The 14,165-nt window shown below is 45.0% G+C and overlaps 1 protein-coding gene across 1 annotated transcript in view; it reads right to left on the reverse strand.

The window, feature by feature from the left end:
• Positions 1-14,165, reverse strand: part of syt9a (synaptotagmin IXa) — a 111,310-nt gene that overhangs the window by 33,811 nt on the left and 63,334 nt on the right. The gene's annotated exons all lie outside the window — the stretch shown is intronic.

A 14,165-nucleotide genomic window follows, 5' to 3' on the forward strand; every position in this document is an offset into this window, starting at 1 on the left:
CAGACATAAGATTTAATTACTCTCTTTTGATATTCTACCTGTACAGTAAACACATTCATTTATATGAATGGCCGTTTGATTGAGTTTATTCATGTTATTATTTAAAGACACAGTATGTAAGTTTCGTCCTAGATATTGCTTATTCAAAACAATAACAGAGGCATAGACACCGTGATTGAGCATGGAATCATGATAGGTGTCGTCTTCACCTCCACAGCCGATAGAAAGTAATTAGACGGGAATCACATTCATGGATGAGCAAATGTATTAAAGTTTTATTAACGTTAATGTGGTATAAAGCAGGGCTGGGCCGAGAGCCTGGGACATTTTACACTGCTGTTTTTATTATGTTTATATTCTGTAGTCAGCCCCTGTTGTTCCTTTCATTTTGTTGTTTATGCATTTTTTTATGATTAAAGTTGCATTTAACATCCACCTCCTTCTTCCACGAATTTGAACTTAGTTACAGTTTTAAGTTGTATCACTTAAAGGTGCATTGTGTAATATTTAGGAGGATCTGTTTACAGAAATGCAATATTATGTACATAACTATGTTTTCAGTGGTGTATAAAGACCTTACATAATGAACCAGTGGGGATTTCTTTAAGACTGCAAGGGAAGCTCGGCTTCCCCTATAATGTCAAAAAAAAATTAATGGTCAAATATGTACTATTGTGTTAACATTTTATTGACTAAAAATGCGTTACAAAACGGTAATCTCAAAGACGAGTTCGTTCAGAATCAGCTACATACAGCAGGTCGGCTGACTCGATCTCCTTCTCGTACATTCCCGTAGCGACACAGACAGTGCATTTCCCTGTTGAAGCCCAGCGTCCATTGACTTCAATGGGGCTGCTCTGAACAGTTTTTTTCAGCGCTTCGAAACTAGACGGTCATTGGATAAATGCTGCGATTATGTCCCGCCCACGGACGCTCAGCGTCTCTGGGGGTGAATGAGGAGTGGGCTGGCCCGGACTCCGGGCTTCCGCGTGTGTCAGGCTTCTGGGTGGATGATGTAGGAGACGATCACGAAGATGATGAAACAAAGGTTTTAATTCTCAAATATAGCAAATACAAAGAACAGGGAGCGTGTGCTCAGAACATAGATTAAACCTAACATAAACATTGACCGACAAGTGAAGAGTGAAAACCAGGAACTTAAATACACACACAGATGAACACAAGACAGGTGATGCAGATAATGATGATGACGAACAGGCGGGTAATGAAGGGAGTGAGTTCAGGTGTGGAAACAAGGAGGATTCTGGGAACTGTAGTGCAGACAGGACGATGACAGACGGTGAATGTGACATTACTCCCCCCTCCCGGGAGGCGCGTCCTCGCGCCGTAGAAAGACCAAAGGGGTGGGAGGGTGGGCGCCCTGGAGGCTGACGGGGAAGACAAGGCAAGGGAGACAAGGCAGGAAGCCTCCAGGGTGGAGCAGACTGTGGGTGTGGTCACGGTGGAGCAGGCTGTGGGCGTGGCCAGGACGGAGACGACCCCTCGGGCGGCCACGGCGGTGAGGACCCTTCGGGTGGCCATGGCGGAGAAGACCCTTCGGGTGGCCACGGCGGTGAAGACCCTTCGGGTGGCCACGGCGGTGAAGACCCTTCGGGTGGCCACGGCGGTGAAGACCCTTCAGGTGGCCATGGCGGAGAAGACCCTTCAGGTGGCCACGGCGGTGAAGACCCTTCAGGTGGCCATGGTGGTGAAGACCCTTCAGGTGGCCATGGTGGTGAAGACCCTTCAGGTGGCCATGGCGGAGCCCTATGGCCCCCCCCAAAAAAATACTTGGGAAAAGTCCCGGGTACCAGAGAGGGCTCGGTGCTGGGCAGCGATAAGGGCTCGGTGCTGGGCAGCGATGAGGGCTCGGTGCTGGGCAGATCCAGCGATGAGGGCTCTGTGCTGGGCAGATCCAGCGATGAGGGCTCTGTGCTGGGCAGATCCAGCGGTGAGGGCTTTGTGCTGGGCAGATCCAGCGGTGAGGGCTTTGTGCGGGGCAGATCCAACGATGAGGGCTTTGTGCTGGGCAGAGCCAGCGATGAGGGCTTTGTGCTGGGCAGATCCAACGATGAGGGCTTTGTGCTGGGCAGAGCCAGCGATGAGGGCTTTGTGCTGGGCAGATCCAGCGATGAGGGCTTTGTGCTGGGCAGATCCAGCGATGAGGGCTTTGTGCTGGGCAGATCCAGCGATGAGGGCTTTGTGCTGGGCAGATCCAGCGATGAGGGCTTTGTGCTGGGCGGAACCAGCGGTGAAGAAGGCTCTGTGCTGGACGGGACCAGCGGTGAAGGCTCTGTGCTGGACGGGACCAGCGGCGAAGAAGGCTCTGGGCTGGGCAGGACCAGCGGCGAAGAGGGCTCTGAGCTGGGCAGGACCAGCGGCGAAGAGGGCTCTGAGCTGGGCAGGACCAGCGGCGAAGAGGGCTCTGAGCTGGGCAGGACCAGCGGAGAAGAGGGCTCTGAGCTGGGCAGGACCAGCGGCGAAGAGGGCTCTGAGCTGGGCAGGACCAGCGGCGAAGAGGGCTCTGAGCTGGGCAGGACCAGCGGCGAAGAGGGCTCTGAGCTGGGCGGGACCAGCGGCGAAGAAGGCTCTGAGCTGGGCGGAACCAGCGGCGAAGAAGGCTCTGAGCTGGGCGGAACCAGCGGCGAAGAGGGCTCTGAGCTGGGCGGAACCAGCAGCGAAGAGGGCTCTGAGCTGGGCGGAACCAGCGGCGAAGAGGGCTCTGAGCTGGGCGGAACCAGCGGCGAAGAGGGCTCTGAGCTGGGCGGAACCAGCGGCGAAGAGGGCTCTGAGCTGGGCGGGACCAGCGGCGAAGAGGGCTCTGAGCTGGGCGGGACCAGCGGCGAAGAGGGCTCTGAGCTGGGCGGGACCAGCGGCGAAGAGGGCTCTGAGCTGGGCGGGACCAGCGGCGAAGAGGGCTCTGAGCTGGGCGGAACCAGCGGCGAAGAGGGCTCTGAGCTGGGCGGGACCAGCGGCGAAGAGGGCTTTGAGCTGGGCGGGACCAGCGGCGAAGAGGGCTTTGAGCTGGGCGGGACCAGCGGCGAAGAGGGCTCTGAGCTGGGCGGAACCAGCGGCGAAGAGGGCTCTGAGCTGGGCGGAACCAGCGGCGAAGAGAGCTTTGAGCTGGACGGAACCAGCGGCGAAGGGAGCTTCAAGCTCGGCGGAATAAAAGAAAAAAAAAAGCTCTGCGGGCATGACGCTGTCTGTCACAGGTGCAGCGGGCATAACGCTCACAGTCTCAGGGGCGGCGGGCATGACGCATACTGCCTTGGCTTCGGCAGATCTGGCGTGAAGTGCAGGCTCGGCTGGACTGGCGTGAAGTGCTGGCTCGGCTGGACTGGCGTGAAGTGCAGGCTCGGCTGGACTGGCGCGAAGTGCAGGCTCGGCTGGACCAGCATATTTGAAGGCTTTCCTGACCGACATGAAGGCTGGGTCAAACATCTTCAAAGCTAGATCTGCGCTATTAGACACCAGCTTACGAGCTCGGGGCCAGAGGATTCCCGCAATCAATCTCCCCATAGTCTCTTTATTCCTTTGGTCGGTCAATCTGTCAGGCTTCTGGGTGGATGATGTAGGAGACGATCACGAAGATGATGAAACAAAGGTTTTAATTCTCAAATATAGCAAATACAAAGAACAGGGAGCGTGTGCTCAGAACATAGATTAAACCTAACATAAACATTGACCGACAAGTGAAGAGTGAAAACCAGGAACTTAAATACACACACAGATGAACACAAGACAGGTGATGCAGATAATGATGATGACGAACAGGCGGGTAATGAAGGGAGTGAGTTCAGGTGTGGAAACAAGGAGGATTCTGGGAACTGTAGTGCAGACAGGACGATGACAGACGGTGAATGTGACAGCGTGATGATTGGAGGGGCTGCATCTCCTTTTGATTGACAGCGATTTCATACAATAAAAAGTCGCTGCCGCTGAAGCTATTCGAGCTCAGTCCCATCGCGGATTTTTCAAGTGATAGTCAAAAGATAAACTGCTGCTACCTTTCTTGGTATTTGCTTGTCGAAATTGCTAGCCATTTTTCATAATACATTTCACACAATTATACATTTATACCTTTATTATATTATTACTTATCCTATTATATTTTTTATAATATTATTAGTAATAATTAAAACAATAATTATTAAAATAATTAAAACTAGCCTATATATTATTAGTAGTAGTATTATTATACTTTATTATATTGTTATTTATACCTTTATTATATTATTACATTTATACAATTATACCTAACTCTGCTGGCCATTGAGAGGACACACTGGTCAAGTCACTGGAAAAGACACCTAGTTGGAACGATATAGGGTCACAGAGCATTTTCTTGAAAAGGAACGTTGGGCAGAATTTACGTATAAATAAATGGACAATTAATGATGTAGGCCGAAAATGAGCTTCCCCTCTTTGAAAGACCAGCAGCCGCCACTGTAATGAACCGTTATTTTTTTATTACCTTAGAATGAGCCATTTCTATCTACATACACTGCGGGTCCCCTTACATTGAAATAGTCATTTTGGGCAGACATGTTTCTACAGTAGCCCAAAACTAGTGGTCTCAACGGAGGCGTTCAGAGATGTTGGAAGCAATATTTTTGAAAGGTTCAGGTGTTCATGGGGGGCGTTCATGAGTTTACACCAAAGATCCAGGCAAGACAAGATTAAACATGAAATTAATTGCAAAATAATTGCCTACAGCATTCTAAAACCTGCCAGTTTAATGCGACATGTAAGCTAGGGTGACCACACGTCCTCATTTTCATGGACATGTCCTCTTTTTGGACCTAAAAAAATGTCTAGATTGCCCAAAATGTCCGGGATTCGGCTTTTGCTTTCTACAGTCGCCATTCATTATGTTTACATGCACACCTTTTGTTTCAATTGGACCGAATTCATTCCGATTGAGGAATCTGAATTTAGTGTTTACATGAATGCTAAACAAGTGATCGGGTTGATGTACGTTTTAGCAGGTCCCGCCTTCTCGCACGGCACCATTGGTCAGTCGGTCATGTATGTAATGCAAACATTGGTCAAACTGCAACTCAATCATTACCCTCAGCACCACGGCTTGCTTGTCAACAGTGGCACATGGCTCCTGAACAGAGTAAAAAAAAAGCCCAAATGTAAATTCACAGATGATTTACAGAGAAAATCCCTGTGTTTTCGTCTCGGTTGGGATCCTTGTGAAGCAGAATACATGACCTGCAAAGCTGGCATGTACATGTCAGTGTCAAATAAAGGTGCCAGCGACCTAGAATGCCACATAAGGAAAGTATACAAGAAAGCATCAGGAGGACTGAAATTATTGTTTTTACTGAAATAGTGTTTTTTTTTTTTTTCTGGCAAATTATTTTTAATTTTATTTTAACCAATGACCATGGAAATAAACAGTGTCATGAAAAAGGTGTTAAAAGCTAAACTATTTTTTTATTTGTTTGTCATTATTCTATTGTTGCGGGCGAAAAGTTGAATGGAAAGGATGTATTACTTTATGTATTAAAGTTCAATAACATAGTTGCAAGGTTGTGAATGCATTTGTCATGTTGCATGGTCACCCTATGTAGTATCGTTTCTTACAACGACTCTATCATTTTTCTAGTAGGAGTAACTGCTCAGCTACTGTTCGGACGCTCTTGCTTACTGCTCCGCGCTTTGCTCTATCGCTTTTACATTTTATCTCCTATATTTTATATTTTATTTCCTTTTATCATCTAATTTTAACTTCAGCAAACAGCACAGTGCTCAGACAACAAAGTTTGGATTACTACAAAAACGCAGAATTCTTTTACCCGACCAGCTTACATTCCGGGAAAGGAAAACACAACTGCCTACATTCATACGGATAAGAGAGAAAATGCCTCTTCAGGTTCAAGAATCTACTTGCTGCACCAACTGCCACAGACTTTTACAAAGGATTGCAGTTCTCGAAACAAAGTTACTTACGGGACCACCAAACCAGACGGAGCACACAACAGAGCTTCGTCATGGACACCCTCAGCATACCGGTGAGTCCCATGAAACTAGTGCTCCTCGACAGGTAGAGAAACAAGCCGATCGACTTACTAATCGATGGCACAAACAGGGAGCTAGACCCAAAGGCACTCGAGACATCAGATTGTCACGAGCATCACATATTGCAGCAGTAGCATCCTCTACCCTAGATACAGCTCTGACAAGGATTGCAAACATTGGTCTTCTACCACCGCCTATACATCTTGAGAACAGATTTGAAGTACTAATGAATGTAAATGAGGAATCCCCAAATGTGATGAATATGATCGAACACAGACTGAATGGGCCAGTAGCTAACACTGATGCTAACTGGCGCTCAAGGTCGAGCAGACAGCGGCACTCAGCTCAGAGCGCAGCCGAGCCCAGGACTCTGATAGTGGGGGACTCGATAATCAGAAACATTAGCAGCAGGGATACAACTACATGCTGCCTTCCACAAGCAACAACTTCTGATGTAAACAGGGAACTTCAGAACATTCTGATGAAACATAAGACTGCAAATCGACTCATCATACATGTGGGGAAGAATGATATCCATAAAGAGCAGTCAGAACTCCTTAAGAAGGATTTCCATGAACTTTTTGAAACACTTAAAAGACTGAAAGTTCAAACATTCATCAGTGGACCACTCCCAGCAAGAGGAACAAACAGGTTCTCACGGTTGCTTGGGCTAAATACATGGCTGCAAAAAACCTGCAATATAAAAGGAGTAAACTTCATTGACAATTTCAATCTTTTCTGGAGTCAGAGACAACTTTTTCATCGGGATGGCCATCACCCAAACAAACTTGGTTCAAGAGTGTTAAAGGACAATTTCTACTTCTCCCTCAATCATCCTTCTGCAGTTTGTGCCAATCCACTCAATCTGAACGGCACACACACACATGGACACAGTATGAATGACCACGGGACTTCATTTCAGCAGCAAAATGGACATGCGGTTGACATATCACACAAGGACAATGATAACACCACTCCGCCACAACAACCTCTGCTCACGGACACAATCTCAGCTGAGCCCTGCCCACAGAGAGACATATCAGAACTGCTTGAAGATTCAGCACCCAAGGACGACTTCCTGGAAAACAGCCAGGGAAGCCAGGACAGCATATCACAGCCTCCTATAACACCAGAGCAACAGCCCCTTTCACCAGACACTTTCTCCCTCTCTCCAGCATCGCCACTTCTGTGTTTCTCACAGAAAATGGAAGAACTGGTGTATGCTGGAACCAGACTATCCCACTCTTTTGCTGCAAGCCCCCAGATACCAACCAAAAAACGACAGGCACCATTACCACCCGCACCAAAGCCTGCGGGCCCAGCTCGCCCTCCCCCTCCTGTGAGAGCTCTTCGGCCTCTGCCACAACGCCAGGGCCCACACCATCCTCCTTCTGCTCGAGGTGAACCAAAAACAACTGATACCAGCTCTCAGTGATGTGTTTTGGGTCCCCGCTCTGATAACAGTAACTTTCTCAAATGTTTACAGAACAAGCGGGAACCCAGTGTGCCTGTATCTTTCTCTATTGCTGCTCTATTACAAGATAGAAAGTCTAAGGCCTTCAATAGCCGTGCAGCAAACCTAAATAATCTGGTGCCTATTACACGTCAAACTAAGATTGATGTGGGGACAAAAAGTAAGACTGTTAAGTTAGCACTTTTAAACATTCGTTCACTTAAAAATAAATCACTTCTAGTCAACGATTTAATAACCACAAACAACCTGGATTTTATGCTTCTAAATGAAATCTGGCTAGAAGACAGCTACAGTGCAACAGTCCTCAATGAAACAGCCCCTCCGAACTTTACTTTTATGAGTGTCTGCAGAGCTGTTAAGAGAGGTGGGGGTCTAGCCGCTCTTTTTAAAGATATCTATCAATGTAAGCAAATATCATTTGGGAATTACCCTTCTTTCGAATATCTGGGTATTGTGTTGAAAGGTGCTCCACGCATTTTACTTATCATTATTTACAGGCCTCCAAAATACTCTCCAGCCTTTGCTGAGGACTTTACAGAACTGTTATCAGCAATTACCTCAGAGTTTGACTGTTTTGCCATTGCTGGAGATTTTAACATTCACATAGATAATGCAGAAAACAATATGGCAAAAGAAATCAAAACTGTTTTAAAAACTTTTGATCTGACTCAGCATGTACATGGACCCACACACAATCGTGGACACACTCTAGATTTACTTATCAGTAAGGGTCTAAACATTTCATTGATTGTTATTAAGGATGTAGCACTGTCTGATCATTTCTGTATTTTCTTTGATATATTGATCTCTCCTGCCATTGAAGCTAAATCTGTGTCTGTCAAGAAGAGATGCTTAAATGAGAACACCAGTGTACTATTTATGAAGGCTATATCCTTAACACCAAGTATATCTGCTGACTCTGTTGATTTTCTCCTTGATTCTTTTAACTCAAAAGTTAAAGGTATAATTGATGATATTGCTCCTGTTAAAGTCAGGAAGAAGAGTGGCAGACAAAAAGCACCTTGGAGAAACTCAACAGCAGTGCAAAATATGAAAAGACAATGCAGAAAAGCAGAGCGCATGTGGCGGAAGACTAAACTTGTAGTCCATTATAACATCTACAAAGACAGCCTTCATGCTTTCAATATGGAACTAGGCAAAGCTAGACAGACTTTCTTCTCAAATATTATAAACAGTAATTTAAACAACACACGCACTCTTTTTGCTACTGTAGAGAGACTGACAAACCCTCCAAGCCAGATTCCCAGTGAAATGCTCTCAGAGAACAAGTGTAGTGAGTTTGCTTCTTTCTTCTCTGAGAAAATCAGTAATATCAGAAAGGTGATCAGCACATCCTTGAGTTGCACTGAGGTCAGACAGATCAAACCACCTGAGAAAGTAGTTACTATGTCTGATTTCAAAGAAATTAATGGCAAAATTTTGGAAGAAACTGTACAGCACCTTAAAACATCAACATGCGCTCTTGACACACTTCCCACATCATTTTTCAAAAGTGTGTTAAACAGTTTAGAAGCAGATCTCCTAGAAGTGGTAAATGCCTCACTTCTCTCTGGGAGTTTTCCATACTCCCTGAAAACTGCAGTTGTCAAGCCCCTCCTGAAAAAGAGCAATCTGGATAAGACCATATTAAGCAACTATAGACCGATCTCAAATCTTCCTTTCATAGGCAAGATCATTGAAAAAGTTGTCTTCAATCAGCTGAACAAATTCTTGAGCTTGAATGGATACTTTGACAATTTTCAATCTGGTTTCCGACCGCACCACAGCACAGAGACAGCGCTCATAAAGATAATAAACGATATTCGCTTAAATACTGATTCAGGCAAATTATCAGTGCTGGTACTACTCGACCTCAGTGCTGCATTTGACACTGTTGATCATAACATACTTCTTGACAGGCTGGAAAACTGGGTGGGGCTTTCTGGGATAGTCCTAAAATGGTTCAGGTCATACTTAGATGGGAGAGGTTATTATGTGAGTATAGGTGACCATAAGTCTGAGTGGACATCCATGACATGCGGAGTCCCTCAAGGCTCAATTCTTGCACCACTCCTGTTCAACCTGTATATGCTCCCAATGAGCCAAATAATGAGAAAGAACCAAATTGCTTACCACAGCTATGCAGACGACACACAGCTCTACTTAGCCCTATCGCCTAACGATTACAGCCCCATTGACTCCCTGTGCCAATGCATTGACGAAGTCAACAGTTGGATGTGTCAAAACTTTCTTCAGTTAAACAAAGACAAAACTGAAGTCATTGCGTTTGGAAACAAAGATGAAGTTCTCAAGGTGAATGCATACCTTCACTCTAGGGGTCAAACAACTAAAAATCAAGTAAGGAATCTCGGTGTGTCCCTAGAGTCAGACCTTAGTTTCAGTAGCCATGTCAAAGCAATAACTAAATCAGCATACTATCACCTGAAAAATATTGCAAGAATTAGATGCTTTGTTTCCAGACAAGACTTAGAGAAACTTGTGCATGCTTTCATCACCAGCAGGGTGGATTATTGTAATGGACTCCTCACTGGCCTTCCCAAAAAGACCATAAGACAGTTGCAGCTCATACAGAACGCTGCCGCCAGGATTCTGAGCAGAACCAGAAAATATGAACATATCACACCAGTCCTCAGGTCTTTACACTGGCTCCCAGTTACATTTAGGATTGATTTTAAAGTATTATTACTGGTATATAAATCATTCAATGGCCTAGGACCTCAATACATTGCAGATATGCTCACTGAATATACACCCAACAGATCACTCAGATCACTAGGATCATATCAGCTAGAAATACCAAGGGTTCACTCTAAGCATGGCGAGTCCGCTTTTAGCTATTATGCCAGCCGCAGCTGGAACCAGCTTCCAGAGGAGATCAGATGTGCTCCTACAGTAGTCACATTCAAATCCAGACTCAAAACACTTCTGTTTAGCTGTGCATTTACTGAATGAGCACTGTGCCGCTGTTCGTCCGACTGTTTGTACTGTACTGCATTTTATTTTATTTTTCTAAACTGTTTTAATTATTCTTATTTCTTTTATTATTTTAATTTCTTCTATGTAAAGCACTTTGAATTGCCATTGTGTATGAAATGTGCTATATAAATAAACTTGCCTTGCCTTGCCTTGCCTTGCCTAGTCATAGACCAGCGCTCAAGCACTGACTAGAAACCAGCGCTGACAAGAATCAGCATTCACATGCTCAAAAATGTGTTTCGCGCTGACTAGAATCACGAAGCGGAGGAATGGAAAGTTGACAAGCCATTAAAAAAGTATTGACTTAAGAACCACTTAATTTCAAGTGGGGGTGGGAGTAACGTAACATTCTCATTTTCCACTAGATATTTTCCTCTACATCTCATCAGCAATTTCGATATTGGCATGCTCTGCAGCAGCTGACCACTAAGGAGTGAATGTTCAGTGACGTGACATAACTGCCAGATTCAAACTGTGCTTTCATGCTATGGCTGGCGCTGAACCAAAGACGGACACGCTCAGCGCTTGTCATATATCATAACTATTCAGTGTTTTTAACCACATAATGTTTATTTTAGGTTTCAGACATTTAAATACATATAAATTATAGCAAAACAATACACGCTGACTCAACATCGTGATGTCTGACATCCGCGAACAGCCAATCAGCAAACAAGAAGCATTCTTATGCATTAGGGTTGGGCCGATAGACGATGTCTGTGTTCTGCTCCCAGACACATGGCACACAGCTTGTGCGTGTCCTCTGTGGTTAGAAACCTCCTGTATGGTGGCACACATCTCTTGATCACTTTGTCCATTATTTAGTGTAACAGGTGCACAGACATCCAGTCTTACTGAAGACAAAAACAGACAACTGCACTTGTTTCATTGGAATTAAATAAAATAATGTGAATTTAAAGGTGCAGTGTGTAAAGTTTAGCAGCATCTAGTGGTGAGGTTGCGAATTGTAACCAACAGAAGTTACAGTGGCCAACAGGAAAATATCACGATACGTACAGCTGCTGTTAATTAAATTTTGAATGTCAAATTTGTAGCCGTTGCATTTTTTGGCTGCTCCTCGCTGATTGGCGGTAAGGGACCTGGATAATGGATAGGGGGCTCTGGCCCAAAAAAGGTTGATAACCACTGCCTTAAACGGACAAACACGCTTCGTCGCTATGTTGTTCTTCATGCAAAGAAGCTAGCAAAAGTTAGCGAATTAAACACTGACACAATGATGAACAAGTAACAATAATATTCGCAATAACATATCGTTTTACTGAATAATTATATAAACATAATTTATTCATTTATCTTTGTAAAGAAACCTCGTTGCTTAACTGGCCACTCTCTGCTGTCTCAGACGACGATGATGATCTTTTCCTGTTGGCCGCTGTAACTTCTGTTGGTTGCAATTCGCAACCTCACCACTAGATGCTGCTAAACTTTACACACTGCACCTTTAAATTCACATTATTTTATTTAATTCCAATGAAACAAGTGCAGTTGTCTGTTTTTGTCTTCAGTAAGACTGGATGTCTGTGCACTTGTTACACTAAATAATGGACAAAGTGATCAAGAGATGTGTGCCACCATACAGGAGGTTTCTAACCACAGAGGACACGCACAAGCTGTGTGCCATGTGTCTGGGAGCAGAACACAGACAGTCAGCTCTTGAGGGAACTGACTGTCCTCATTGTTAGGCTTTTCCACTTAGAAAGCTCTGCTCCCGCCTGGATTTGTTTAGGGGGGATGGGAGCCAGGTATCCAATCGTGAGTCTCTCAGATGGACCTTGCTGACGAGTTGGAGACAGGCCTGGCCTTTTCTCCAGCTTAGGTCGCAAATTCCGTTCTTTTAAGGCTGGACCAGGAAGCACACTCCGTGAATTATTACAATTTGCCTGAGCGCAGGATATTGGCCCGCTCTAGCACCGAGGAGCTAGAGGTGTTGGTAGTCGAGGCAGATGATCAGAGTAAGCCTGCCTCCTCCATTACTCCCACTGACAGTGAGCTGGTGGAAGTTTTGATTTACACCACGACCAGACTGAAATTAGACTGGGCGTGGAGAAGAAGGAGCCTGCTCCCGGCAGGTTAGACGAGCGGTTTCTTCTGGGTCCCCAGCGGGTCCCCAGCTTGTGAGCCTTACGTTTCTCCCAGTGCTTCATGAAGAAATTATGAAGTCCTAGGAGAAACCTTATTCTGCTCATGTTTATTCAAACCCAAAGATGAAGTACTGTAATGTGAAGGATTTGGATGAGCATGGGTGTGCGAGGATGCCCCAGGTAGAAGAGGTGCTTGCCAGCTACAGTTCTGCCCAGGCCAGAGAAAAGTTTACAGTGGGTGTAGAAATACATTTTCAAACAGTTTATTGCAGTGGTGTTTTTGCAGCATGTGATAGTGCATTGCCTGCATGCATATCCTTTTATTTCAGAAGGCACTATCCTACTTTTTATACCATAGCTGAAAAATGGTCTGTATGGTATGTAACTCCACATATCTTACAGAAGTCATTTTGACACCCCCAGAGACCCTAAAGGGACCTTTCTCACTACCCAATATTCCAGCCCAAATCATCACCCGCCATCTCCTTGCTGATGTCATAGTCTTGTTGGTATGCGGTGGCCATTCACGAACCATCCCAAAATCTATCCATTTAGACCATCCATAGTACGCCATTCTTCAGTGGATAAACATATTTAAAAATGTCTTCATGTATTTTTAAACTCAATGTAAACGTTTCTCTTTGTGAGCTTTGGTTTGGGGTGGCTGAAATGCAACTTTATGCACAACTGCCAGCCAGCATGGAGACAACAACCATTTCTACCTGTTCATACCTGTTTCCTACTCAGTAGTAGCTTTTTATGACTGCCCTTTTAATACAATTAATTTGTTTGACACAAACTTTCTTTAATAAGACTTTATCTGACCTATCTGAGTTCTTCTGTGCTCAAAATCACTCACAAAACTTTAGAAAGTTTGATAACCTGAACCTGGCTGGTAACGTGGCACCTAGCTATCTAACCGCAGTACATATTGACACAAGATTCAAGCACCTCACCACTACTACAGCACACACATTAGACTTACAGTCACTTGACACACACTGGAGTAGTAAAGCGCTCATTCAAGCGTCAAGGGCTCTGAATTCAGAATGAAAAGTTAGAAGTCTATTTCCTAGCATATCAAGCATAATGAAAAGTTGATGGCTATCGCAAAAGTGATCGCAAAAGGCTCTGCCTTAAGCTTTGCCTTAGTACACTAGGTAGGGGCATAGAGCTGTGGGCTCCTTAGGCATTTGGTCATTGGGCGCAGTATGGCAGCCTTTGGCTACAGCCTGGCTCATATAATGACACACAGTGAGCAGCATTATTCGTATGGTGTAGTGGGTATTAATGTTCATACGTAATGACGCAGCAGTGAGTTCCTTGAAAGGGAACGTCTAGGGTTATGTATATAACCCCGGATCCCTGAGAGGAAACAAGATGCTGCGTCTCACTGCCATACCTCAGGCATGCATGCTGCTAGGGGTGTGAATCGTCACTGGTCTCACGATTCAATTCGATTTCGATTATCATGTCAGCGATTCGATATTACAATGCATCACCATGCGTTGCAATATTACTGCACATGCCAACATTTTCATCAATTAATACAAGCAGTCAAA

The sequence above is a fragment of the Squalius cephalus genome, assembly GCF_949319135.1.
Source record: "Squalius cephalus genome assembly, chromosome: 6".
In the NCBI taxonomy this organism is placed as follows: domain Eukaryota; kingdom Metazoa; phylum Chordata; class Actinopteri; order Cypriniformes; family Leuciscidae; genus Squalius; species Squalius cephalus.